At 55.6% G+C, this 27060-nt stretch overlaps 2 long non-coding RNA genes across 5 annotated transcripts; one reads left to right on the top strand and one right to left on the bottom strand.

The window, feature by feature from the left end:
* Positions 1–7742: 7742 nt before the first annotated feature.
* LOC111093835 lies at positions 7743–20517 on the bottom strand. 2 transcript variants are annotated; one of them, XR_005356124.1, is made up of 3 exons: positions 20308–20517; positions 15093–16163; positions 7743–8428 (listed from the first exon to the last, which is right to left on the bottom strand). It is a non-coding gene; the product is annotated as an uncharacterized LOC111093835 (long non-coding RNA). The 2 variants fall into 2 exon arrangements; XR_005356125.1 differs by lacking the exon at positions 15093–16163.
* A 103-nt stretch (positions 20518–20620) lies between these two features.
* On the top strand, positions 20621–24904 carry LOC102156247. Of its 3 annotated transcripts, none has more exons than XR_005356121.1 (2): positions 20621–20753; positions 22046–24904. It is a non-coding gene; the product is annotated as an uncharacterized LOC102156247 (long non-coding RNA). The 3 variants fall into 3 exon arrangements; XR_005356123.1 differs by lacking the exon at positions 20621–20753 and adding an exon at positions 21517–21609; XR_005356122.1 differs by lacking the exon at positions 20621–20753 and adding an exon at positions 21548–21632.
* The last annotated feature ends 2156 nt before the right edge of the window (positions 24905–27060 follow it).

Genomic DNA, 27060 nt, shown 5'->3' with positions numbered 1-27060 from the left:
AGCCGGGAAGATATTTTAAAAGTGGAGCCGATCTAACCTGCTGATGGCTTAGATGTAGGGTACGGGAGCAAGAGAGGACGCCAAGCTTCTGAGCAACTGGATGGATGGAGAAAAAGTAAAGCTTTCTGTCCAGCTCTGCCACTTACTGGCCAGGCTACCTCGGGCAAGTGACTGACTTAGCATCTCTGTGCCTCAGTTTCCTCCACTGTAAATTCGAGAGCATGATAGTCCCAACTTCCCCAGGTTATTATGACACCTGACCTGGGAGACAGTAAGTGCTCAATAAATGTCAGCTCTTATTATTATTATTGTTGCTGTTACCTGGGGGAGACCGTAGACCAGGGCTTAGCAAGTTCATCCCTTCATAAATGAGGGACCCCCGGAACACGGCCATCCCCGTTCCTGTGCAGGTCGTGTGTGGCCGCTTTCCCGCTGCTGGCCCAGCTGGGTCTTTGCAATAGACGCCGTGTGATTGCAAAAGTGGAAAATGTTTACCGCCCAGCTTTTTACAGAAAGCCTGCTGACCTCTGCTCTGGGCCGAATAGGCTCTTTGTCCGAACATGTTTCAGGAAACGTTTTCATTCCCTCTGAGCTGCTGGGACAGAGGTGCAGTGCCATGGACGACCTTGGCCCCCCCACGCCCCCAGGCCTGTGGTTCATCTCTGCAGAGGTGCCGGGGCCACCCATCCCTCCTCCCGGAGCATGTGGTTGGGGGCACTCGTGTCCCTGCCCTGCACCTGGGGGGCCGTGGGTGCTACAGAACCACAGGCTGAGTGGGGGGATGAGCAGCTGGTGGGGTGCGTGGCCCTGGAGGCAGATCTGAGGCCACTGCCCACCCTGTCCTGTCACCATGTCACCCTCCTTGGCTCTGCAGGGCCTCTCCAGGCAGAGCTTACCCATCCACAAATGCGACCTGGGTGCAAGTCCCCTGGCCTCTTGGAGTCCACGTGCTCATGTGTAAGAGGGATGTCTTCTAGGCTTGGCCCCGAGTGGAAACTCATTTCCTCAGGAACCTGGGCTGCGTCCTAATATCAGGACCTAATCGCGGTGCTTGGTGCATGACAGGTGCTCAGAAAACACTCGTGGGGTGAATAAAGGAGCGCAGAGCCTGCACGGGGCAGAGGCCGCAGCTCCGGGCTGTCTGGGATCGGAGTTTTGCTACAAGATGCCAGGATTCTCTGAAGCCCCATGTCAGGGGGGTTCCGGGGCCTGGAGGCGGGTGGTTTAGGGGCCATGAGAGGAAAGGGAGGGCTCACGGAGCCTGCGAGCACATTCCCTGGGAAAGCAGGCGGGTGGGTGAAGGCCGTGGGCAGCTCTGACACACAGAGACAGGTGATAGATGAAAAGACAGACCGAGAGGTGGATTGACAGATAAATAAATACAAGACAGAAGGAAAGGCAGACGGGCGGGTTGCCAGACAGGCAGATAAATAGGTAGATAAGTGGCAGCTGGTGTCCTCCGCAGCCTCCCCTGCACCCCCCTCCGCTGTCACACACTCCTGCTAGGACAGCCACCGCAGGGCTGACTCAGAGCCTGAGACCAGGGCCTCGGGGACCTTCTGGGGGCAGCAGGGTCACATCGCCCCGGTTGCCTTTCCGGGTCGACGTCGGGACCAAGGGAGGCCCAATGGTGGGCGTGTGTCCAGAGAGAGCATGGCTGCAGGTGGGGATCTTGGGTTCGAGCCTCAGCTCTCCACTCTCCGACCTGTGACCTGGAGCAGTGTCATCTTGCGCCCCAGAGCCCGAGGCCACGGCGAGAGGCGGTGGAAGTGTCTGGGAGAGGTGCCCGCCGCCAGGTGTGGGATGACTGCTTGCAGGCACCCACCTGACACCTGGCCGGGGGAGCGATGTGTTCTGGAGCGAGGGCTGTCGGCATATGCTCGCCCACGCGTGGGCCCGCCAGCCTGTGCGCAGGAGCTCAGCGGTGCAAGCTGGGGGTGTGTGGGGGGGGTGCACGTCACAGGCATTGGCTCCTCAGCCCAACTGCCTGCCTGGAGGCGGGTGTGTGCATGTGGGGACTTTGGAGAGATCACCTGGTCTCCCTGGGTCTCAGTTTCCTTATCATAAAATGGGAATAAATAGTAGCATCCACGCCCACGCTTGTGGGGCCAGGTAAATGGATGAATGCACCTCACTGTTGGGCACTGTCCCTGGCACGGGCACCAATTAATATCAGCTGTCATTACCGCCCTGCAGACCACGTTATGGAGCCAGAGCTGGGCCAGGACGGTCGTCACCAGCCCCCGGCCACAGCCCAGGGTTGGATCCCCTCAGTTGGCCTTTCCCAGGCTCTGGGGCCCAACGTTCAGCGGGGGTTTGCATTTTCCCTAGAGGCGCCCACGGCATGTCTCATTAGGAGCCATGTCTCACCTGCTGCCACTGGCTTTGAGTCCCCATGCCCTCCCCTCCTGAGTCTCCCAGAGCCTGCTCCCGAGGTCCACCTTCACTCCTTTCCCCATTAAGATGCCCTTGACATCTACGGATCTTGCCTGAGGCCCCAGAGACAGGGTCTAGTCACCAGGAACTATTTGGGCGGCTCTGAGCCCTCTCCATGGATGCATTTGTCCCCTCCCCCTCGTTGGCACATGAGGGTAGTTAAACGAAAATGACCCTTGATGTCATGCTCATCGTGGTCCTGGTTTTTGGTTTCAACCTAATGAATTGCAGGCCTCCATCCGTGCCTCATCCTGCCATTCCTTCTGGAAGGCAGGGATGCTCTGGGGATGCCGATAAGGCATCATCATCTTTTGCGCATCCCAAGCCAGTTGGTGGCCAGACCTCCTGCTCCCCTGCCTGGACTGAAGCTAACTCTGAGGGTGTTAGCCCTCCAACGATGCTGGGGTCCAGAGCAGAGGCCCGGATGACATCCTGGCTGGTGATGGGGTTTATGAGGGTCCGAGCTCTTGGGGAGCAGACACTGCTGGTGATATGGTCAGCATTCAAAACTTCTATATTCCCATGTGCTTGAAGAAACATTTCCCCTCAAGTTTTGAAGCTTTCGACTCTTTGGTTCAGGACCTTGAGGAAGACCCAGGCAGATTAGTCCTGTGCATCTCAAGAAGCCTTTGGGGTGCTGCTGACATTTCTTTGATACCATTGAAACCCAGTCTGAGAGGCAGCTTTCTGGAACATCTCTGCTCTTTTGTTCTCCTGCAGCAGAGCTGACCATAGCTTCCCCCCCTCCGCCCAAAAAAAAAAGCTTTGTCTGGCGTCAGTGAGGGGAAGGGGGAGGAGAGTTAATGCTGGTCAAGCTTCTAAGAGCCTTTGCTAGAAACTCTCACCCCAGAGGAGCAGCTCAGAGTCAAGTCTGGAGCCGGATTGCTTAGGTTTGAGTGCTGGCTCGGCTCTGGCCAGCCGTGCTCCCTTGAGCAAGTCACTTAACCTCTCTGTGTCTACTACAAAGAATTGTTGGGGGAATTAAATAAAGCACATACATATAGTGCCCGGAACCGGGCCTGGCATACTGTGAGAGCATGTAAGTATTAGCTGCCATGTGTTCTCTTTCGGACTTTCCCCAAACCTAATAAAGTTGGTCTTATTAGGATCCCCATTTTATAGATGATGAGAGGAAGGCCCCAAGAAGGGCATGAGTTGCCCCAAGCCATCCAGCTGAGGAAGGGGCAGGGGGTCGTGTATGCCTGGCCCGCTTCCTGCCCGGCCTGGGCCCGCCGCACTGCCCATCCCTGCGGGCGGGCTTTGCCTGCACAAGCAAGGAGAGAAGGAAGAAGCAAAAGCTGTTCTGAACCCCTCCCCCCGGCTCCAAGTAGGTCCCCAAAGTCCTTGTCAGAGGCAGTCTAGTGGCGGTTCCCAAACTCATGCTGACAGTCCTCTCCCTTGATCTCATGCCGGGCCAGCTGGGAAGGGGAGCAGCCTTCCTCCTCGCCTCCCAGACTGTCAGATCCACTCCAGCTCAGATGATGGGAGCAGCTGGCACAGGGCTGCCCTGTCCATCACTGAGGGAAGCGTCGGCTCTGCCTCTCTGACAGGCTGCCCACCCTCTCCTGGCGTGGGGGCCAGGGTGACTGGTACCTGAGTCTGGACGGTGGGACCCGAGGGGAGGGTGATGGGCAGGCAATGGCCGGCCCAAGGACCGTCAGACAAGCTTTCTGACTTGGCAGCTGGGTCAGCTCTGATGACCCGCCCTGGCTGTCCCGGCTCTGGGTCCGTTGGAGAATCCTTCAGAACGTGATGGAAGTCAACAGAATAGATGTAAGGATGGAGCTTCTGAATGCTTCTATGTTAAGGTGAGGAAGGCAAAGCAAGCCTGATGAGCTAAATTTCCTTCAAGGTACCAGGAATCACGACCACTGACTTCCAGAGTCTTAGAGCTGGGTGGGGGGTAAGTTAGGGGTTTCTGGGTACCATTGGTTCATTTTCCAGATGGGCAAACTGAGGCTTGGCTTACCTACTTGGGGTTACTTGTCCAAAGCCATACAGTGAGCCTTACTTGACTGAGCTGGACCTAGAGCCTAAATTCTAGAGTCGCAATGTGCCCATTCCTGGGCAGACTCAGGTCTCTGCAGAGCCAGCACCCCTTGACTCTACCTCCACCTCCACCATGCTCATAACCCTAGCTGACACTTACTGAGCACTTGCTATATGCCAGGCACTCTTCCAATATCAGCACTAACTTATTTTTTTAAGATTTTATTTATTTATTCATGAGAGACATTGAGAGAGAGACAGAGAGAGAGAGGCAGAGACACAGGTAGAGAGAAGCAGGCTCCATGCAGGGAGCTTGATGTGGGACTCGATCCCAGATCTCCGGGATCACGCCCTGGGCTGACGGCAGGTGCTAAATCACTGAGCCACCCAGGGATCCCCAGCACTAACTTATTTCCCCTCACCTCTTAGGGAGCAGTTAGTAACAGGATCCTCATTTCACACGGCAATGAAATCACAGAGAATAATTTGCCCAAAATCATTCCGCCAGAAAATAGCAGTCAGGCTTTGAATCCAGACCACTGGGCTCCAGAGTCCAGTGTCTGGAAAATATAGGAAAATACAGCTTCAAGGGAGCTAGAGCCCCCTTGTCCTCAAGTAGTCTTGTGGCCTATCAGTTTAGTGTGCCACTGAATACCTTTCATAAAAAGTCCTTTTTTACTGTGTCTTCACTGGAGGGCCCTGGGGGCAGCAGCAGCCTGGATTTGAAGTGGTTTCATGAAATAGGATATAGGAAAATGGTGCCAGTCTGTGGGAAAATCCTACAGCTGGGGGGGAAGGATGAGAGCGAGGAGGCATGCAGAGGACTCTTGTCTGGTGCCTGGCGTGGGACAGGGGACGAGATAGATGAGTTCTAGTGCTCAGCCAGCCCCTCCTTGGTGTGTCACCTTGGTCTCTCCCAACCCTTCCCTGGGCCTCAGAAGCTCCACCCGTAAAGGGGGAAGCCAGTGGAAGAAATGTGCTCTCCAAAGACCCTTCCAGCTCTGACATTTGAGGATTTGATGAGTGGCACCTGATAATCCCTCTGTTTTCCCACAGGCTTGCTTCAGAGTGGCCCCCTAAAATTTCCCTGCCCTCTCCACGGGCATCTGCTCTCAAGTGAGGTTTTCCACCCACCCTGGAGCTGGACTCTTCCTGTTGTTGGGAAAATATTCCTCGGGTATCGCTGAAGAGCCCCTTCCCCCATTCTGTCTATCTTCCTTCTTCAAGGAGCCTTTGTGTCTTTTTCTTAATGACGGACTAACCCCGAACAGGTTCCCAGGCTCAAATTTGCCATCACGGGTCAGGGCATGTCCAGGCCCGTCAGAGATACCACGGATGACTTCATCATGCTGCTGCTGAGCAAACAAACCACGGAGGGGAGAGAGTGTGCTACCTCCGACACCCCAATCTGAACCCGCAGGTGAGGAGGAGACTCTGGTCCCCCAAGTCGGGGAGGGACGGCGTGGGGCAGGACGGGGGCTAAGGCCATGTGCTGCAGGCTGAGCCCCTCAGCTCGATTCGCCACATGACCTGGGTGAGGTGACCCACTCCCTCACGGGGACAGGAAACTCAGGACCGCCTGCCGTTCCCCTGCAGCCCATCATCCGAACGCAGCACGACACGCATCCCTCCCAGGCTGCGTGCACACTCACCCAATCCACCCGCCACGCTCTTATTCCTTCTCTCAATAATTCGGCATTCGCTGAGCCCCTGCTGAGTGTCACACTCCAGGACGGCGCCTGGCCTCCCAGGAGCTCATGGATTGGCGGAAAAGACCACGGAGCCTGGACTCAGATAGGCCTGGATTTAAGCCTTGACTGTGGCACTAACAAGCCACATCTCTCTTTTTTTTTTTTTTTTTTTTTTTTTGCTTTTTGCTCTTCCCATCCTCTGTGTCCTCACCTGTAACACGGGCATGATGACATCGCCCTTCTACAGTGGGGATTTTGTTGCCTAGCATGGTGTTAAGTAAACATGAGGCCCCTCTCTACCGCTCTCTCCATCCCTGCCTTTACTCTCATATGTCATGGCTTTTGCAAGTGTGTCTCCCATTTACTGCACCAGCCTCGAGACTCGTCGTGCGCTCTCTTCTTTTACACCCCATTCCCCAATCTTCCTCCCCGTCCCCCCCACCCCCTCCCACTGCCAAAGCAGGATCGGACTTTTCTTCTCTGACCAAGAGCCCCCTGGGGAGGACTTCTTCCCTGCAGCTCAGCGGATAGCTCGGATAGCTCCCTGAATGCGGCACCGGCTAAGCCCACCGGTGGGGATGGGGGATAAAGGGATGGGAGCTGACCGTGTGCTGACTCAGTCTCCCGATTCTCACCAGAGGTGGGGAATTGTATTCCACAGATGTCTTCACACCCCTGGGTGGATCCCCTGGGTCCTCCCATCACAGAAGTGTTCCCAGGTGTGAAAGGCTCCATCAGACTCAGCTTGTATGAACAGGCCTCGTAGAAATACTCCAGAGCGGTGAACAGCTCAGGATGACCAAGCAAACAAGGGTGCCAATTTCTCATGCCCTTGTTCCTCTGTCGGTGGAGGAGGGTATGTGTGTGTGTGTGTGTGGGGGGGGTGAGTTGAGTGGGAAGTTTTATTTATTTATTTTTTTTACGATTTTATTTATTTGAGGGAGACCACACATGAGCGAGAGCATGAGCAGAGGCAGGGGGCAGAGGGAGAGGGAGAAGAAGACTCTCCACCGGGCACGGAGCCCTTTGAAGGCTCCATCTCAGGACCCTGGGGTCATGCCTTGAGCCTCAGGCAGATGGTTAACTGACTGAGCCACCCAGGCACCCCGAGTGGGAAGTTTTAAAATGCATATAAAGGACAATGGTAACACAATCTCCTGTGTGTCGCCCTGCTGTCTCCCAACCTCCCGGTACAGTGCAGCCGGATTCGTCTTCTGGAAGCCTGGCTATCATCTGATAGAGAATCACAGAATGCTCAGAACCAGAAGAATCTGAATCTGGGCTAGCCTTCCTCCCCGGCTTCGCCAGCCGAAGGCTGTGGAAGTGACGTTCTGCACCTTTCAATGCCAGGTCATAAAAAGCTGTGCAGCTTTTACCTGGATGCTTATTTACCCAGGGGAGGCCGGCTACCGTGTAGAAACTCTCTCTGCTCTGAGACCACCGAGCTGGGAGGAAGGTCAGTTTGGCGCCTGCGGAGAGAGTTGCCAGGCCCATCCCAGGCGAGGTGCCAGACATGCGAATGAAGAAATGGATGTGCAGCAGCCGTGGGACTGCCACTGCATGAGGGACCCAGGTGGGCCCTGCCCAGCAGAGCCCAGCCAACCCACAGAACTCAGGGAGATAATAATAAATTTGGATTTTAATCTACTAAATCGTGGGAGTGGTTTCTTACAGGATAACAGGTGGTGGAAACAGTGGGCGCCCACAGACCCTTGGGCTTCTCCTATTGTGCGCTCATAGAGTGTCACTGTGACTGTTTGTATTGGCAGGGAGGTGAGCTCTTTAACCCACACTCCACACCCCTTGCATAGATAGGGAGGTGCGGTGGTTAGGGAGGGGTCACCTGCCACATTGTATTTCCTGGCTCCCTTTGCAACTTGGTAGGTCAGGTGACTGAGCTCTGACCAGCAGGTGAGGGGTGAAAGTGGTGAACACCGCACCATCCTATCAGAAGATAAGGAAGGGCTACAAAAATGTCCTGCTTGGGGGGACCTGGGTGGCTCATCCCATTAAATATCCAAGTCTTGATTTTGGCTTAGGTCATGATCTCAGGGACATGAGGATCGAGCCCCACGTCGGCCTCTGCACTCAGCACGGAGCCTGCTGGTCCCCCTCCCTCTGTTCCTCCCTCCATCCCCTCTGTCTCTAAAAGGAATAAAATCCTTATTAAAAAATGCCCGGTGTGGTCTTCCATACTTCTGCCTCCCTCTGCCTGTCGGTTGGGTGTGAATTTGAGAGCTGTAAGTTGAACGTGAAGACGCTTCCATCTGCCTGGGTTGCTGAGGAGATCTCTCTCTCACCTACAGATTGATCTGTGTGCCGAAGAGAAAACTTTTAGTTTAAGCCACTGAGACTTGAGGGGATGTGGTGGTTCCACTCTATGTTACTTAAAACTACAATCGTAAATTATGTGTTCTCACCCGCTGGACTGTAAACACCGCAAGAGCAGATACAATATCTAACTTGCTCACCCCTGTACCCCGAGCCCCAACCCGATGCCTGGGAGATGGAGGACATTTGATAAATAACCAGCGAGTGAATGAGTGCAGGCATTGGCTACTTATTTATTATTCTGTGGGGTTCTCTGAATCATAACTTGACCCTCAGGCTAAACTTTGATGGCCCGGTTGTCACGCTCACCCAGGTGGTAGTTACAGACTGTTTCCACACCCCCCCCCCGCCCCGCCCATGCATGTGTTGAAGTTCTACTTCACCAAAGTGCTAGTATTAGGAGGTGGGGCCTATGGGGAGGTAAGTAGGATTAGATGAGGTCATGAGAGTGGACCCCCCCCCCATGAATGGGAGTAGAGCCCCTCTAAGGGCCAAGAGAAAGCTTGCTTCCTCTCTACTGTCTGCCATATGAGGACACGATGAGAAGTCAGCAGTCTGCAACCCAGAAGAGGCTTCTCACCAGCATCCCACCATTGCTGGCACCCTGATCGTGAATTTCTAGTCTCCAGAACTGTCAGAAAGAAATTTCTGAGGTTTGCAAGCCAGCCAGCCTATGGCACTTCGGGATAGGCCAGACTAAGTGGTGAACCTGACATGCAAAAATCCCTCTGCTCCCAGAGCCTCCCTGGAGAGGCGGGAGCTGGGGAGTCCAGCTTCCAATTCCTCCCTTTGCTTTGGCCTGATTTTAATGACTGATGTTTTTCTAGGTCTTTTTTTTTTTTTTTTTAAGGTAGAGGAGGGTTAGGCGGGTGGCAGCTTCATTCTACTCAGAAGCTAAAAGGCTCGTTGATTTTTCTGATATCCTTTGAATGTGCCCCTTCTCCACAGACAGCTCCTCGCAGCTGTTAGGACTTCAAATTCCTCGTACATTGAGGGGGGCAGAGAAAAGATATGAAAGGCTTTTCAGCTGACACAAAAGAGGGGAAAAAAAGTGGAATAAAAACGACAATGTGGTTAATACATAAAACGGTGAAATTTCTGGCACTCACTGTATCATTAATCTGTCTAAAGTGGCTTTGATCTCTTCTGCTTTAATTAACTTGTAATTATAACATGATGATTTTTGCATTGGGTAGAATCTGGGAGCCGGGCCCTGAAAGGGACTTCAGCCTCCGAGCGGCATCACAAAGCAGGGTTTGCAGTATCTGCCTTTCAGAGACGCGCTTCCTACATCTGTGCTCATACGTGCACAGGCGCACACACGCCCCAGGCTTCCCCGCCACACGTCGCCACGGGACAGTAGCTGTGAGTTCATGCCAGCTTCCCAGACCTTATGTCTGAGCTGAGGGTCCCCTGGGCAGGGCGCCCTCAGGGTAAAGCCGGTGCGGGAGCAGGGGCATATCATTTGTGAACGCGTCTCCATGACAACCCTGGCAGGTGGGTACTATTAGTCCCATTTTCTGGATGAGGACACGGAGGCTCAGACAGGTTGATTCACCTGCCTAAGGACAGGGCGGTAGACTGACTTGTGGGCCTCAGCTCTTCACCCCATCCTTGCTGTGGCCTCACTGGGACGGGACTCTTGCCATTGGGTTTGGCCGTGAAATGTTTGTTTTGCGTGTTGGTGAAGGTGACCACATGTGCCCAGTGTCACCTTCAGGTCCCAGAAATGCCCAAGAGGCAGACCCTGAGTCATGCCCGTGGTGGTGGTCAGCCTGGATCAGCCAATACGCAGCAGACCTACAAGTGTGTGAGTATAGGAAATGATCCTGTGTAGGTCCTGGATTTGGGAGCAACAAGAGCTAAGCCAGACATTGGCGGAATTGGGATTTAAACCCAGCCCCAGAGGTCCCTCTGTCCCTAAAACCCATACGCTTTCCTCACTGCCCTGTGGCCTTGGAGCTGAGGGTCGCCGAGGCTGTCAGCCCAGGGATTCTCAGACAGGTGAGGGTGGTGGAGGGACACCAGAGCTCTGTCCCTGTCACCCCTCTATCCGAGCTGTTCCACTTCCATCTGTCTTCTATTGGCTGCTCTCTGATACTGCAATCAAAGAATGTGTTCTGCTACTGAAACAATGTTTGAAAACCACATATTGGCTCCCACCTCCTCATCTTACAAGTGAGGATACAGAGGCTGAGAGAAGGACTGTGGCTTGGCTGTGACCACAGCTGGTCAGGGGCAGAGCCAAGACTAGAGCCCACCCTTTCCAGGTCCCTTAGTCTGAGAATCACATCACAGAATATGTCAGGGGTCTTTGAGACAGAAGGACCAGGCAGGGCTACCGATGAGGTGTCAGGCAGCAAGGAGAGGCTCAGAGACGGGATGTCATTGGGCGTGTTGGCCTCCATCTCTCACTGCCCTGGTGGCTCTTACCTCCCTCCAGCCCCTCCACAAAATCTCCCCAGCTCATGGAGGAACTCCCTGGTATTACAGCTTATAGGGTTCCAGCTCCCTTGCACTTCTAATTACGTCATGCAAGGGGTAGCCTTTTTGTCCCAACCTGACGGTAAAGACCTCAGGGACAGGATTCCAAGTTTCATCTCTGGCTCCCTAGCATCCGGTTCAGGGCATAAAGCTGGTCCCTGGGCAAACTGTTGAATGACGTTCCCAGTTTCATTTAGTGCAGGGCTGGGAACGCGTGTCTCCAAGATCACATGTGTGTGGATGTGTCCCAGTGAGGACAGCAGGTGGGACGGGTGGACTGAACCCATAGTAATGAGTCAGTATCAGACCACACAAAGTGTCTTGTGAGCATCACCTCATTTAAACTTTCCAAAACCCTACGGGGTAGTCATTTCTTCATTCATGCATTCGTGCATCCAACAGGTATTTCTGAGCACCTTCTCTGAGTCAGCCACTGTGCTGGGCTCTGGGACACAGTGGGGTCCATGGTTTCATCTGACAAACCGAGGCACCCAGCAAGGAAGAGACTTGCCCACAGTTGCACACCAGTTTGATGTATCTGGGGTTCAGACCCACACGTTTCTCACTCTGAGTCCTTCTGCAGCTCTTACTGGCCTGGGACCTCTTTCCTGTAAGTCTCCCTGGCTTCTCTTCTTCCACCATGCCTTCACCACCCACCTGCTTAACCTCTGTCTTACTAGTTCCATCACTTGTTCATTCATTCATGCATGGACTCATCCATTCAGGTTCTTGCTAAGCTCCTGGCATGCTTAGACCTGTGCTGGGCATTGGGCACAGCACGTAATAGCTCAGCCAACATCAAGCCTGGAAGCCAACCTGGGATCTCTAGGTATTTTTCCAGGGGTGGTCAGCCCCAGCAGAGGTGAGCAGAAGGTGAGAGGGCAGGGGCATAAAGAACAATGTTGGGAAGCCTGGAGTATCCGGAGCAAATTGTGAACAAATGTCAGTATTTTTGGATGATCCACCCCCACCCCCCCCCACCCCCGGGAAAAAGTGGTATGCAAATGAGATGCAAAATGACGCAAATCAGGGACATTCAATTTAGGTCCAACGCTGCTTTTGGTAATAAGTCTGCAGCAGGGGTCGCAATGGAAGAGAGGGTATATCAGTTGGGCCAGCATTGCCTGTCTCCCAACCCTTAGCCCCGCCTTGGAGGGGGAGCACAGCTGTGCTGGAGCACTTGGGGTGGCCGTTTAAGTGGGGAGCATCATCACCCGGCTGGGCGGTGCGGCGTAGAAGAGGGAGCAAGTGCAGTCCTCGCTCAGTGCGGGCTGTGGTGGTGAGGTATCCAGGCAGGGGAAAGTGTGAAGGAAGATGTAAATCTGAAGAGTATGTCACCCACTGAGTGTGCAGGGTGCTGCGTGGGCTGGCGTGAGGGCAGGAACAGAGCCTGTGGTCATGGGGCCTAGGAGTCAGGGTGCATGGGCAGTGGGAAACAGGGGAAAGAAGACTGGAGATGTAGGTAGGCCCACAGTCTGAGGCGATTGGTCTAGGGCTGGAGTGGAAAATCCAGATGCCTCCAGGGGCTCGTATTAATGAGAGAAACTGGCTGTTGTTTGCATTTTAAATACATGGAAATATCCATCACTTCCACAAAGAAACATACTCTCTTTATTTTCCTTGAATCACGAGGCCCTCAAGGTCTAGCTTTCATTTGCCAACTTTTGACAGAGACAAGTACAGAGGAATTTCTCTAAAATAAGGAGACCGAGAGCAAATAATAGATGGTGACTAGTGCTCAGGCATGGAGTTGGGGAAATGGGAGTGGAGAGGACTGTTGTCACAGCGTGGGGATGGCACAAGTCCTAGGCTCATGGGCAGCTGCTTCTCAGACCCAGACGGTCGGTGCCATGCAGGAAGGCAAAGCACAGGATCCTCTGATTTTTCAAAAGAAAATCTTCTGATTTTTCTAAGCAATGTTTAAATGTTGGCTCAAACTCTTTTTTTTTTTTTTTTAACGCATGGTAGGATCAAAAAGAAAAGAGAAGCCACAAAGAAAGGTAAAAGAAATGAAAGAAGAAAAATCTCGAGGCCATGAGCCGCCAATTGAGGCCTCTGTGGTGGAGGAGGGATTAGGGAAGGAGAGAAAGCTGGAGGAGCAGAGGTCATTTTCATGGTAGCTGCAATTGTCATAATTTAGGGGATGTGAGCGCCCTGGCACGGCAGTGAGAATAACAAGGAGGGAATATGTGAAGATGTATCAGTTATCTCTATGCTGCGTAACAAACAACCACAAAACGTCAGCGGCAGACTATTGTTAAACACGAGTCTGAGTCGGCTGGGTGGTTGTGCTGGATGAGTGGACCTGGGCACACTCCTGAGAGGAGGGCACACTCCTGAGACGAGGGCACACTCATTGTCTGGCCAGCTGCAGCTTGGCCAAGCAGCTCTCATGGGCTCTGCTGGGATCTCTCTCACATCTGGGGTCTGGCTGGGACACAGAGCTGTTTGGGCTCCAGCTGGGGAGCCCAGGAGTGTGCTTACAAAGGGTAGACAAACAAGGAAAAGACCAAAAGTGCAGAAAACTCTGGAGACATAGGCTCAAGATTGGCATGGAAGCAATTTTTGGCACTTTTGGTCAGACGAGTCATGTGGCCAAGCCCAGCTCCAAGAGGGAGAGAAACACATTCTGCTTGCAGGGGGTGGAGCTGCACAGTCAAGTTGCAAACGGCATGGATCCCAGGGCGGGGGAAGTAGGGCCATTTTTGGAATTTATTTATAAGAGTGTAGCTTTAGGTAAATCACCCACTCTGTCTGGACCTGCTTTGTCATCTGTAAAAGGAGAAGGTTGCATGGAATGATCCTTCCAGCTCAGCTAACCTGAGGACCCACCTCCTGTCAGGCCTCCAGAGCCCAGCTGGATTCTAGCTGGCAACAGTGACGAGAAGGGTCTTACCTCTGTCCCTCCTCTGCTGTGCCCAGGAAGTGACAGCCCAGGATTCTAGGCATCTTTCATCAGGGATCAATAGCTTTTTGCCTTCCCTAATGGGCTCCCTGAGGGTCGGCGGTTGCCGCAGAGCCATAGGGAGAGATGCATTAGCCCCCCTTGTGCTCCCAAGGGGCCTTCGTCCTTAATGGAGAGAGGGACATGGCTGATTCGGTCTCTCCATTGTTTGAGTATTAATGAGGCTTTTATAGACGGCACCTTGCTGGGTAGGGTGACACAAAAGATAGACTTTCTCACAGGCCCAGTTTCCATGTGTTGAAACCTGCAGGAACCTCATTAAAGGAATTCATCCCATCCATGCGTCCATGCATCAGTCCATCTGTCTGTCCATCCATCCATCTGTCTGTTCATCCATATATCCGTCCATCCATCCATCCATCCATCCATCCATCCATCCATCCATCTTAAGAACTTCTACGTGCCAGACAGGTGTAGACAGCACAGAGGTGAATAAAGCTCAGCCCAGCAGAGAGGGTGCACGAGGAAACAGTCAATGGACCATTCTGGGTGTTGGGTGGAAACTCCATCTAGGCTGAACACAGAGGGAAAAGATGTGGCTGGCTTTGTGCAGGCCCAAAGAGCTGCCTTCCAACACGTAAAGGATGAAGGGTCATCCCAAGTCAGAGTACAAACCCTGTCTTTCAGGGGCCTACACTAAGATGCTGACTGGTGAGGGTCTTCATGGAAGAGCACATGGTGACGGGATGTGTGCTTGTGGGACCCATGGGGCTGAGCTCCAGACCTGCGGTTCTGTGGCCTCAACCCCAGGGAATCGCCACTCCATTCTGCCCCTGCAGCCCCTGATGAGATGTATGTGAACAAAGGTCCTGAGCTCTCTGACTTCGTGGCCATCTGAGGGAAGGGTTGCTGAGCAGCCAGGGGGGTGAGCTCATCCACATCAACGCTCCAGAGGGCTTGCCCCTGAGAGTAACTGGTCCAATCGGAAAGATCCAGGTAAGCTGGTGCATAGCTGTGGTTATTCATCTGGGCTCCAGGCACCACCCAGCTCCTCCTGCCAGGGTGAGTGGAGGCCAGGAAGGGCCAGACAAGGGAGATACCCTCTTCCCCAGCAGGACAGAGCCCAGAGACGTGTTTACTTTTCTCTTGCAGCCCCAGAAAGATTCCTAAGTGCTCAAAATTGGGCATCCAATTTCAAGGAGACCCCTAACATCCCAGGACAAAAACCCCAACTTTAGGACTTTTAGATTAGTCACCTAATTAGACCTCCTGCTCAGACCAATAAAACTTCCTGTTATCATTAGACAAGGCCTGGTGCTCAGCCCCAGCCAAGATGAGAAGGGTTCTGAGACACTGCCTCCGTTATAACTGCGGCTCCTGGCCCCTGAGAGATGCAATCGCCCAGGAAGATGAAGGAACTCGGCCCTTTCTCTCTGTAGGCAGAACCAGGAGTTGCCTGGCAAAATGGAAATTTCACGTCCAACGAGAGTCTCTTCGCCATGGAAAATCTCGGTATCGATTCATCACTTACTGCTTCTCCAGTTCCAAAGATGGATTGTGTAGATATGTAAAATAAGTGTAACAAATAAAGGAAATACATTTAAAATGTACAAAAATTGGCCAATTTTGCAATATTTCACCTCAATTTTATATGCTGTCAAATATACTTGAAATACATGTGCGCTAAGCATGACAAATATATAGAAACTAAAGCTCTATTATTTTGCTGTAATGGGCCAGGGGAATAGCTCTGAAATAATATTCTTCTGTCTGCAATAAAGGCTTTTCTCTGAAGCTGTCTTAATGCTGTGAACAAAACCCAGAGCTCTCTCAAGGGCTTCTTCCTTTGAATTAGTGCCCCTCACCATGGCCTTCTATCACGAGGAGTTTGGCAACCACCTGGTGGGTGGATGGGGACCTCACCCATGATGCAATGGGGCACGAGGAGCATGACACCCTGGCTCAGGCTGATAAGCACGGAGAGGGTGGGTGAGTGTGAGCATGCACGCCCGGTACTGCAGCGTCTGTATGGCAGGCACACAGTGCCCACCGCCCACCCCCTGCACATACACCTTGTGTGTCCCTATCTCTCCTTGGGCAGTAGTCCTCGGGACAACCAGAGGCACACTCGCCTTGAGAGGTTGGCTGCAGGTGACTGTGCAGCATGAAAGAATTAGGCCGGAGCACGGGGCAGGGGGGGAAGGGGGCATCTAAAGGCACCAGGAAATCGGTCTCTGCAGTTAAACACATTCAGAGCTGCACTCTGCCATTCAGTGGCTGGGAGCTTCTGGAAAGTTGCATAACCTCTCTGAGACTCATCTTCTTGGCTATAAAAAAGAGAATAGTGTGTTTGGCGTGATGGGATCGTTGTCACCCCACTGCATGGAGACAGTGCCCCTGGAACTCGTACGGTGTGCTACCTGTGCAGCCGTACACGGCAGCTCCGCAGGATGTGAAGACCCTGGCACACAGTAGGTAGGAAACAGGTAAGAACTGTCACTATCACTGCCATTCTTGGGCCTCAGCACAACTACTTCTAGGATGTTGGATGTGGGAGGGGCCCAGAGGGGGCTGTTTGACCAAGAGATTAAAAAAGAAGACCCTGGAATCAGACAGGCCTAGAGTCACATCTCAGCTCCGACACTTCCCAGCTCCATTGCCCTGGGAAAGTTGTTTTTAGCCTCTGCCTGCCTCAGTTTCCTCTTCCATAAAACGGGGATGATGATGGAGCCGGTTGCCGTGAGGATGAAGTCTGATCGTTCAAGTCTGAGCCTTTATTGGTCAGGGTCTGGCAAACGGCAGATGTAGGAAATGCTAGTCTGCACAGGCAGCTGGATAGACAGAGGGACAGTACGGCCAGCGTGAGGCTGAGAGCAGTTGGAGGCAACACACCAGATGCCCCCACAGCAACCCAGATCAACTGCAAAGCCCAGGGCTGGGGTGGAAATGCCACTTAAGTGCATTGAAAATGCACGCACACAAAGCAACAATATGCATTTCACAAAAAAGACATACAAACAGAAGGATACACATAACACACCCCGGGAGGGTTGCCTGGGGGAGGAAAGAGAGGGAGTGGGGATAAGGGGCTCCGCCAACACGAAGAACGGATGGCAGAGCCAGGTCCTTCTCACGAGGTCTCTGGACGGCACCCCTTTGCCGAGCCGAGGCCTGAAGGGTCGCTCGGAAACCGTCCAGTTCAAGGGAAAGAGAGAGAAAGACAGAGCGAGCAGCCGGGCCTGTGGAGTCCGTGGCCGCAGGGGAGGGCGTCGTGGTCAACGGGGCACCCACGGGGGTCTCCGGGAAGTTCCACTGCCACGTGCAGAGCGTGTCGCGTCTGCTGACTCCGTCTCATGCGTGGTTTTGGAAGAGCTCGGAAGGCGGGCAGGCCCCACAGCAGGGCTGGGGGTGGGGTGGGGTGGGGAGACGGAAGGAAGGTCGGGGAGGAGAGGCCCCTGGGCGGTCACAAGCCCTGCTCCCCGTGCGGTGCTCAGGAAACCCGGGAGAGCACGGCCCAGGGGCTCGAACGCCTGACATTAAAGACCAGGGGGCTCATCTTACACTGGGTCAGAAGAAGGAGCTGGAAAGGAATCGGCTGACTTGTCCCTGGGTGGGAGTATGGGCATTTTGAGGGCCTGTCATCGGCAGGCAGGACGGGGAGGGAGAACTGGAAAATCAGGACTGGGGTGGGGGAGGCGGGGGGTCAGACATAGAGACATTAATGGATTCTGGTTGAAAATAAAGAAATGAATGAATGAATGAATGAATGAGTGTTCATCGTATGCAACACCTGCTCCCTAATTTGGTAGAATTTTTCATCTTTTCAACTTGTCCCTTTGGCTATAAAAAAGAGAATAGTGTGTATAGCCCCTTTGGGGCTGTGTCACTCAACCGTTGTTCTTGGTCACCTGTTCCTCTTTCTTCTGCTCCCCCCCCACTTTGCTTCTCTCCTCACCTGTGTCCCCCGTCTTGCTCCTCTGGCATGGAAGTGCCTCTCTGTGGACCAGTGCTGACCTCAGCCCCCGCAGTAAGAGCAAAAGTAGGAACAAAATCAAATTGCTCAAAGGATTCATATGCCTCAGCTGTCCATGCAGCCTCATGCCTTCCTGGGGGACAAGGGGCCCTTGGAGCCACCGATGGGACAGTCAGGGTCCCTGCACCCCAGGAGGGAAAGGTTTGGCCCTGGAGGTGTGGGCACACTCGCCCATTCCTGCATTCCTACAGTCCTGAAAGCGCACACACACACACACACACACACACACATGCACGGACACACAAAGACCCAAGGCTTGCCTTAGCAGCAGCGTGAGCATAGGAACACGTACCCATAACACAGGTCCCAAAACAGAGGCGCACACCCAGACGCGCAGAGGCACAGTCCCACATGTACAGACGCACCCCTATACCCACCTGCACTGATGATGCTGAAGGAAAGATAGAGACACGCACGTGCAGCCAGGCGCCCACGCAGGTGAACCGGGAAGTTGAAGAGGAAGGCCCACCTCCCGACACTCGCCCTCATGCTCAGGTATCCAGCCTAACACGCCCACATGCAGAGAGCGCCACGCAGGTGCTCGGGCAGGTCCACAGCCAGTAGCCCTCTCCTCTCCCCGAGCCTCCACCTCCCCTCCCGGCACGCAGCAGGGGACGGGGCAGGCAGGGCAGGGGGGACACCGACAGTGTGCTGGGGCTGCAAGAGGCCGATGCAGAGACCCACGAGGGACCCTGGCAGAGGCTGCCAGAGACCACCTGAGCTCCATCCCCCCTTCCTGGGGTTGGGTCTGCAGCGTGTCCAAGTGACTGTGATAGGCGTTCCAGCTAATTCCGTGTGCTCTGTTGGTGGGAAAATTCCACTGAGACGGTGCATCCACGCGAGAGGTCTGCATGACCGAGATACCACTGCCCAGCTCTTCCCTAGCCGCACACGCCAGCCCAGGTGCCGTGGGGAGCAGGCCCGATGCTGAGAGGCCTGGGCTCTGAGAAACTCTTGCCAAGGCTTCCAGGGGCCCTGGGCACTTCCCTCAAGTGGGAAAGCTGGGTGCTGTCCTGTGTGTGCAGGGCTTTGGGGTGGCCATCACAAGCCCCGTGAGCTGGCACGGGGGGAGCGATGTCGGAGCGCCAGCCAGGCCATCTGATCAGATCACGCCATCTCATCAGATCTCAGCGCTGCTCTCCCTGCCAGACCACTGCCTCGGCTTCCGGCTTCCCGGCATGCCTCTTAGCAAGGGGAGCAGCCTCTGCGTATCTCCCAGAGGATTCTGGTGACAGATAAGCTCAGTGATGCCGCTTCTCTGCACAGAACCCTCCAAGGGCTTCGGTCCCAACAACATAAGGCTAAAACCTCATAGCTTTTGGATGCCCTTTATCGTCTGGCCCCTCAGTGCCCCCCAGCCCCACCCCGTCCTGTTCTTCCCCCTTTGCTCTCTCTGCTCCAGCCACCTTGGCTCCCAGGCCTCTTCCTGCCTCAGACCATGCTGATCTCTCCCCTGACAATGCTGCTGCTGTCGAGCAGTGGTGCGACTGCCTTAAATGTCACCTCCGTGGAGCCTTCCTTGGACACCTCACCTATGTCTGCGGGGATCCTATTGCCTTGTCCCTGCTTCACTTTTGTCTGTAACACTTACAAGTGTCTAGCAAACACTGCACGTCACTCATTTTCCCGGCCTATTCAGTCTCCCCACCGTCACATGAGCTCGTAAGAGCAGGTCCGATGTGTTCTGCTCAATGCCTAGGGCAGGACTTAGCATGTGGTGTGTGCTCAACATATATTTACCCAACGAAAGGACCATCAGGGGAGGCAGGCATTTCATGCTCATTTACCAGATGAGGACGCTGAGGCCATAATGCTGCAGTAATCTGTCCAGACTCACAAGGCTGGCAAGTGGTAGAGCTTGAGTTTGAACTCAGATGCATCTGGTTCACAAGCCAGAGACTGCCCTTGTCCTGCCCGCCTACCGCCTGGGACTGTGTCCACAGGTAACCATGTGCCAGGTAAATGCCACACCCACGGTTGTCAAGCTCTGGTGCACATCAAGGTCAATGCCAATCCCCGGGCTCTGTAAGTCAAATGGTGTTTGCAGAACCCACTTCGAGAAACATGCATGGACATGTGCACGCTATTTGGACGGCTACATGCTATTTTCCCAAAATATCAAAGATCCAGGATGTCATTTGGCTAAACCATCTCACGATGTTCCAGAAAGTATTATTTCCTGCACTTCCTTTTCAAAACCTACCTGCGTGGGTGAGGACAGTGGCAGGGCCCCTCAACCTGCTTCTTTGGGACCTGGCTCTCTAGGGCTAGGGCCGAGGGAAAGCAACCTTGACTGAAGTCCTATTACGTGTGAGCACTATGCTGGGAGCCTGCCTGTGCCCACGAGGCAGACGCACATCGTCGCTACACGCGTGGGCCCTGGACCCGGTCCGCTCTCTCCCTCTTGCTCGCCGTCTCATCTTGGGCGACTTATTTACCTTCTCCGAGCCTCCGTCCTCCTATGTGCGCAGCGCTTGACTTTGTCACAGGGGATGGTCTCCAACATTCAACTGCTTTCTTTTTCTTTTTGTAATGGAACTGCCAACCTGCGCGGGGGCCACACGGTCACCAGCCGGAGACTACACTTCCCATGCTCCTGTGCGGCTACATGAGCCCACGTGACGGCGTTCTGACCAATGAGACTTCAGAGGAAGGTACCGGAGCTACTTCCGGGGTCATGCCCTTAAAAGAACAAGAAGCACCCTCCACTTCCGCTCTGGGCCCTGCCTGCTGGTGCCGACGCTCGGCCACGTGCGGACGGCGGCGTGATGCTTCCTTATCGGCCGGGACCCACCGTCACGCGGGACCGCGACGCCGTCAGCTCCTGTTGGCGCAGCAGCCCAGGCTGCGTCTCGACCGCAGCGCACTCTGGCCCCGGAGCGGGGTGTGCTGCGAGCTCGGCCTGTGGTCGGGGTGGGGGGTGGGGGGGGGGGGGCGGGGCGTGAAGACAAGGGAGCTGGGGGGAGGGGCGGGAAGGGGGGAGGGGGAAAGGGGAGGGGGGACCTGGTCACCACGCGGCCCGTTGCCAGCCATCCCTCCAAAGTGGGTTGCTTCAAGCCGCCGACCCTCCCCCACCCACTCCCCTCCCGCCCTCCCTTCCCCCTCCCCCACCTCCACCCTCGCCCCTGCCTCCCCCACTCCTCCCCCATCGCCTCTCCTCCCCCACCGCCCCTTCCTACCCCTCCCCAACCGCGCCCGCCTCCCCCTCTTCCCCACCGCCCCTCCTCCCCCACCCTCACCCCCCTGACATCCCTCCCCTCCTCCACCGCCCCTCCCCCCTCCCCCACCCTCGCCCCTGCCTCCCCTTCCCCGCCTCCCCTCCCTCACCCCGCCACCCACCTCCCCACCACCTCGCCTCCCTTCCCCCACTGCCTCCCTCCCCTCCCCCACCTCCACCCCGGCCCTCCCTCCCCCTCCCCCACCCTGGCTCCCGCCTCCCCTCCCCCACCGCGCCCGCCTCCCCACCCCGCCTCCCCCTCCCCCTCTTCCCCACTGCCCCTCCTCCCCCCTCGTCCCTCCCCTCCTCTCCCCCTACCTCCCCCACCGCCTCGCTTCCCTCCCCCACTGCCTCCCCCTCCCCCACCCCCACCCCCGCGACCCCCGAGCCGCTCACATCCTCCAGGATGGACCATGGCAGCCGAGTCCAAGCCTCCTGTCCGCCCCTCCCGAGGGCTGGGAGATCCTAGGAGGTCCAAGGCGGGGGTTTGCACCGCGACAGCGCACCTGCACGGGATCCGGGGGTGCGGTTACCTGTGGGCGGACGGTGCGAAGCAAACGGAAGGAGGGCGCGGGTCGTGGGCCGCAGCGCCCCTTCCTCGGGCGGGTCGTGGCCTGGGCAAGAGCCGCTGGCGGCGCAGGGCTTCCCGGGCCGGCACCTCCCGCCAAGCCTGGCCGCTCCTGGCTCTTCGTGCGCACGCGGGGAAGCGGAGCACGAGGGGGCGGGCGGGGCAGCGCCCAGACGAAGGCCGCCAGCCCCGCGCCGCGCCCCCATGAGCCGGGGGCAATTGCTCTCCCCGCGGGACCCGCCGCGGCCACCGTCGTGCATCGTCCCCGGGCCCAAGTGCAAGGGAAAGACCTGGGGGTCTGTGAAAACAGTGCACGGAGGTGAAGGGGCACGGGTGGAGTCGGCGGCACCTGCCCCGACGCGCAACTCCCACGACCTCTGCGTCCTTCCAGGCAACGGGAGGCAGAGGCACCTGCGAGCCGGGACCGAGAACCCAGAGGGAAGCATCACCCGCCTGAGCTTGAGTCCGGATCCTGCCGCTTACGACCTGTGGGGACCCCGAGCAGGTAACTGGCCTCTGGGGCCCCGTCTCCGCATCTGTAACGGTCCTGCCTGCCCCACGGAGCTGTTTTAAGGTGTAGGCGAGCGAGTCGAACCGAGTGTGACAGTGGCGCCCGGCGCACAGCAAGAGCTCGGTCAGTGGCAGTCACGGCGACGACGGGGTGATGAAGGCCAACGGCCGAGGTCGCGGCGGTGGGTACGGAGCCTTTCCCCGACTCCCGGCTGCCCTGCCCAAGGTCTCCAAGGAGGGGAAGAGAGCGGTGGAGGAGGCTCCTGCAAGCGACAGACACCCGCTCTGCCCAGGCTGTCGGCGAGGGCGCAGCCGCGTGCCAGGCGATGCGGGGCAGTGTGACTCTCCAGGCGCCCGGGCAGGAAGGAAGCCGCGTCTCGGCCCCATCTGGGCTGCAGCACTGGCCGGAGCCCCTGCATATGTGTGGCTCTCACCATGGCTTCAGCCTCTCCAAGCTCAGTTTTTCGTTACACATGGAGCTAAGGACACCGGTTCTGTCCTTACAAAGTTCACAGAAGGTAGGAGAAGTTCGGAGCACTAGGGTGTGTGGAGGCCGCTCGGGGAACGTTACTTCCCTGCCTTGCTTGGCTCTCCGGGCTTCCTCCTTCCCCCACCTCCATCTCTCCTCCCTTCCCCTGCAGTGAGCAGGTGACAGCCGGCAGGGCCTCTGGTCCAGCATCACTAAACCGGACCATTTTCCACCAAAGGGACCAGGTCCCCAAAGAAAGCCCTAAGAGCAAAGGTGGCGGTGTGGAGTGGGTGACTGGAGCCATGTCCCCTGACCCCCCCCCCCCCCACATAAATCTCTGGGAAAGCCATTAGCAGGCCCTGCAGCCCAGAGACAAATTACGAGGCAGAGGATCAATGTTATTTTTTCCACAAGCTGAATTCATAACGGTTTATGGCAAAATCGATGCAAATCTTCATGAATAAAGTGAAGGCAGGTGCATGTTGGAGAATAATGAAGGGGCTCGAGGGGGGAACCTCAGCCAATCAGCACTGGGGGTGGGGGGGGTCCCAGGAGGAAGTCACTGGCCTGGCTGCCCTGGGGTTCGGTCCTGTGTGGTGCCAGGGGGCCCCTCCCAGACTGGCCGCAGGCAGCCTGCACACCCCAGGAGGAGGGGACCCGAGGGTGGGCGGGCAGTTCAGAAGAGATGGTACTTTCTGAGAACTTTGAGCTTCGTGCTTTGTGTTCTTACTCGATTCTCACAACCAGGCTCAGAGACTGATGCCATCATAACCCTCACAGTTCTGAAAACTGAGGCTCAGGGGAGGTGAGGCAACCTGGTGTCACCTGATTAATAACTGGCAGTGCTTTACTTTTCAAATGAGAATGGCCTGTCTGTCCTTTGCTTTCCTGTCTCTGGCCTCTGCATAGGCTATGGCCTCGGTCTCGAGGGCCCAGCTCCTCTTACCTCCACCTGAGAAGGAGACACTCATCAGCACTCACCACCTGGTTACAGGGCTGCTGGGAAGGCTGGTGGTGTCTGCCTGTCTTCAGCTGGCATCATCATGCCCTCCTGGTGGCATTTGTCCAGTGTGGACCCTCTTTCTAGGGAGGACTTGTCTCTCTCCTTAGGAGGCTGTGAGCTACTCTAGGATTGGACCATATCCCATCTGACCATCTCTCAATCCATGCACCTGCATGCTGGCACTGACCTTCATCCTTCTATCCACCCAACTGTGCTCAGCCATCCGTTTGTCCACCCATCCATCCATCCACCCGTTGTCCATCCACCCATCCGGCCATCCTCCAACCTTAGGTTTCTCTTTCCATCTTTTAGTATTTAATGGGTGCACACTTTCAGTTTTGCAAGGTGAAAAGAGCTCTGGAGACGGACAGCAATGATGGTAGCACAACAGTGTGACTGTATTTCATGCCACCAAACTACTCATAAAAATGGTTACAGTGACACATTTCATGTCATGTATATTTTGCCACAATTAAAAATAAGTTAATTAACTTAGAAAACTATCTGAAGAGGCTGTCGTCATATCCTTTCTGCAGTACACCACGCCCTCCCCACCTGCTCCAAACCAAAGTCTTGGTGGAGCTCTACCTGGAGTCCTGCCTCCCCCCAACCTCACCAGCAGGTGACTCCAGCCTTCTCCAGCTCTCCCGCCTCCGGATTCGCCAGGTGCTCACACTCACTATTCACAGGATCTTTATGACAACGCCAGCCACCCCACAGTGAGAGTGTCCTTTGGTTCAGTGTTCTCTAACTGCTTTGTGCGGACAAAGCCCCCGCCCCCCCCCCCCCGCCCCCACGTGAGCTACGTACTGCCATTTATCTCATTCTAAAGCTGAGGAAGCTGAGGCCCGGGCAAGTTCAGTGACTTGCCTGAGCTCCCTCAGCTAGTAGGGTAAAGGGGCAGGACTCTGGCCCAGCACTGATGACACGTGTCCTTAAAGCTACTAGGTGCTGCTCCCTACAAATCTACTTATTTACCCCCCACCCCCACCACCAGGCTTTGGGCTCAAGGTGGGGGCTGGGTATTCATGCTCATATTACCTGCCCCTGACCCAGCATGGATGCCAAGGTGGGGCTTTGTAACTCAGCGCCAGGGCCTGAGTAAGGGGCGGTCCCCTCCAGGGCAAAATTGCAGGGGGTATCAAAAATCTCAATGTAAGGGAAAAAAAAAAATGTCAGTGTAAGGGAAATTCTATTTTAATGCAATCTTTTAAGATACCAAATTTAATGCAAAAAAAAAAAAACCTATGATGAGCAAAATATCAAAATTTTAAATAAAGATAAGATCTAATCCTGCAGGATCCTGCCTCACTTGCTTACCTTAATCCCGATCCCTTTCTAACTGCCTGGGGTGCCCAGTTAAGATGGAACTGTGGCCGGGCGTGTTTTGGGGAAATCACTGACCCCGTTTGTTCTAATGAGTAGTCATTCCCCTCTGCTGTGAACCGGGTGGCGGGAACCACGTGCTGTGAGGCAGTGGAGCAAGGACCCTGAAGTCAGTCTTGGCTTGGCAGCCTATTTCCGGGCCTCTGTAGCTGTGTGACCTCGGGCAAATCGCTTAACCTTTCTGTGCCTCAATTTCCTCCCCCGTACATGGTGTGTCTAATGGTACCAACTTTGTAGTGCAGCCCCGAAAATTAAATGAGATAAAGCGTGTGAAGAGCTCAGCACAGCCACTGACCCTTAGCTAACAACAAAGGGCAGGCTCTGGTGAAAATGATCCAACCGATTCCTCCACGCAGGAAACGGAAAAGTAAGTGTAACATGTGAATCTGTGTCAGCAGGCATCAAAAAGCCATCAGCTTTTGTTTTTCCTTTTCCTGTTTCCCCATTGACATCCCCTGACCATGCGAGCTGGCAGGTGCCGGGGCGAGCGGAGATTGCAGGGGGGGCAGACGGGAAAGCGGCGCCCAGCTGCCTCCCTGCCTTGGCCTTGCGTGTTTCTACTATGACTTCGGCAGGAGGCGATCCCGGTCCTCCAGAGGCCTGCTCCGTCCACGTTGCTGTGCCCTGGATGGAGAAGTGCTGGGGAGAACGAACTGTTTGAGCCCTCCGTGCTGCCAGGAGTGCGCAAGGGTGAGATGGCGGTGGCCGGTGGACAGCACACCTGGAAGGTGGGTCAGATGTGTCAAGCACAGTGGTGACTTGGGGACACGTGAGGCCTTTGGTCATGGGGAGCAGCAGGGAGACGGCCAGCGCCATCCCCCAGGGTCTCTGCGAACCACAGGTGGCTCTTGTCTCCACCTCTCAGCTGAGATCTCGAGGGAGACTCACCGCCCTTGAAAGGCAGCCTCTGGCCAGGGATTTTCTGTCCATGAAGCCACAGGTAGGGTGTCTCCCTGAGGAGTCCCAAGGGGACAGAACCCAGGCCCGCGGTGGCAGAAGGCTAGGGGAAGACCTTGCCGGATGGTCCCCGGGTTGGTTAGGGAGGGGCTGGCCACCGGGCCCTCTCATTCCCGTGCCAATCCTCCAAGGAATCTTGGGAGGAAGAGAAGTAGCAATGACTTTCTTCATAATACAGATGGGGAAACTGAGGCTTGAGAAGGTTGAGGGAGTCTGTGAAGCCACCCAGTAACATTGGACTATGCTGGGATGGGCCACATGGCTTTTGGAGGGTCCTGTGCATGATGGCACAGCTCTGCCTTCCAGAGCCCTCGCCCTGCCCCTCTCCTCTGGATCAGGGGGACGCGGGGTGGGGGGAGCGGAGGAAATGTCCATCACGCAGCTACGTGGCTGGGAGGGAACAAGGATCGAGCTCGCTTCTTCACAGCAGCCTGAAAATCGTCCTCATTTGCAGTGGCTCCTGGTGATCCCAGGGCCTCGAAGGGACCCTGTTCCAGTTGGGAACACCAAGGCCGGGGACGGGAAGCAGCCTGCCAGGAGAGGGGGTGGTTTCCTAGCAGAGCCAAGGCTGTTGCCCAGAATCCCCTGACCCCTGCGATCAATCCCTGGGCTCCCCTTGACGTGGCCTCCCTGGGGGAGGCCAGACCCCCCACTAGCCCACCCCCTGACCATAGGCAGCTTCCACTTGCTCTGAGCTCTGGTTTCCTCACGAGTTCCTGTCCCGAATGACTCAGAGCAGTTGGGAATCCGGATAATAGGTATAGACGTAAAGCTACAGAGAGCTGACGCCTCCTGAGTTCCCACCGTGCGCACCAGGCCCTGGGCCGGGCACTTGGCCTACGGGGCCCCAGGGACTGCAAGCACAACCACCTCTTCTCCCTGGACTAGCTCCTGACCCCGCTGTCCTTGCCCCTGCCCTAATCCCTTCATCCGGCCAACACCCAGTCCAGACCACGGTCTCCACTAGATGTCACCTCCTCCAGGAAGCTCGCTCTGATGACCAGTGGCCCATCTTTGTGTTCCCAGGGCCGCCTGTGCATCCCAGCCTAGCGGTGGCCACAGAACGTGTTGCCCGTTTTAA

The sequence above is a fragment of the Canis lupus genome, chromosome 2 (assembly GCF_011100685.1).
Source record: "Canis lupus familiaris isolate Mischka breed German Shepherd chromosome 2, alternate assembly UU_Cfam_GSD_1.0, whole genome shotgun sequence".
Taxonomy (NCBI): domain Eukaryota; kingdom Metazoa; phylum Chordata; class Mammalia; order Carnivora; family Canidae; genus Canis; species Canis lupus.
This window is presented reverse-complemented; position numbering and strand designations above follow the sequence as displayed.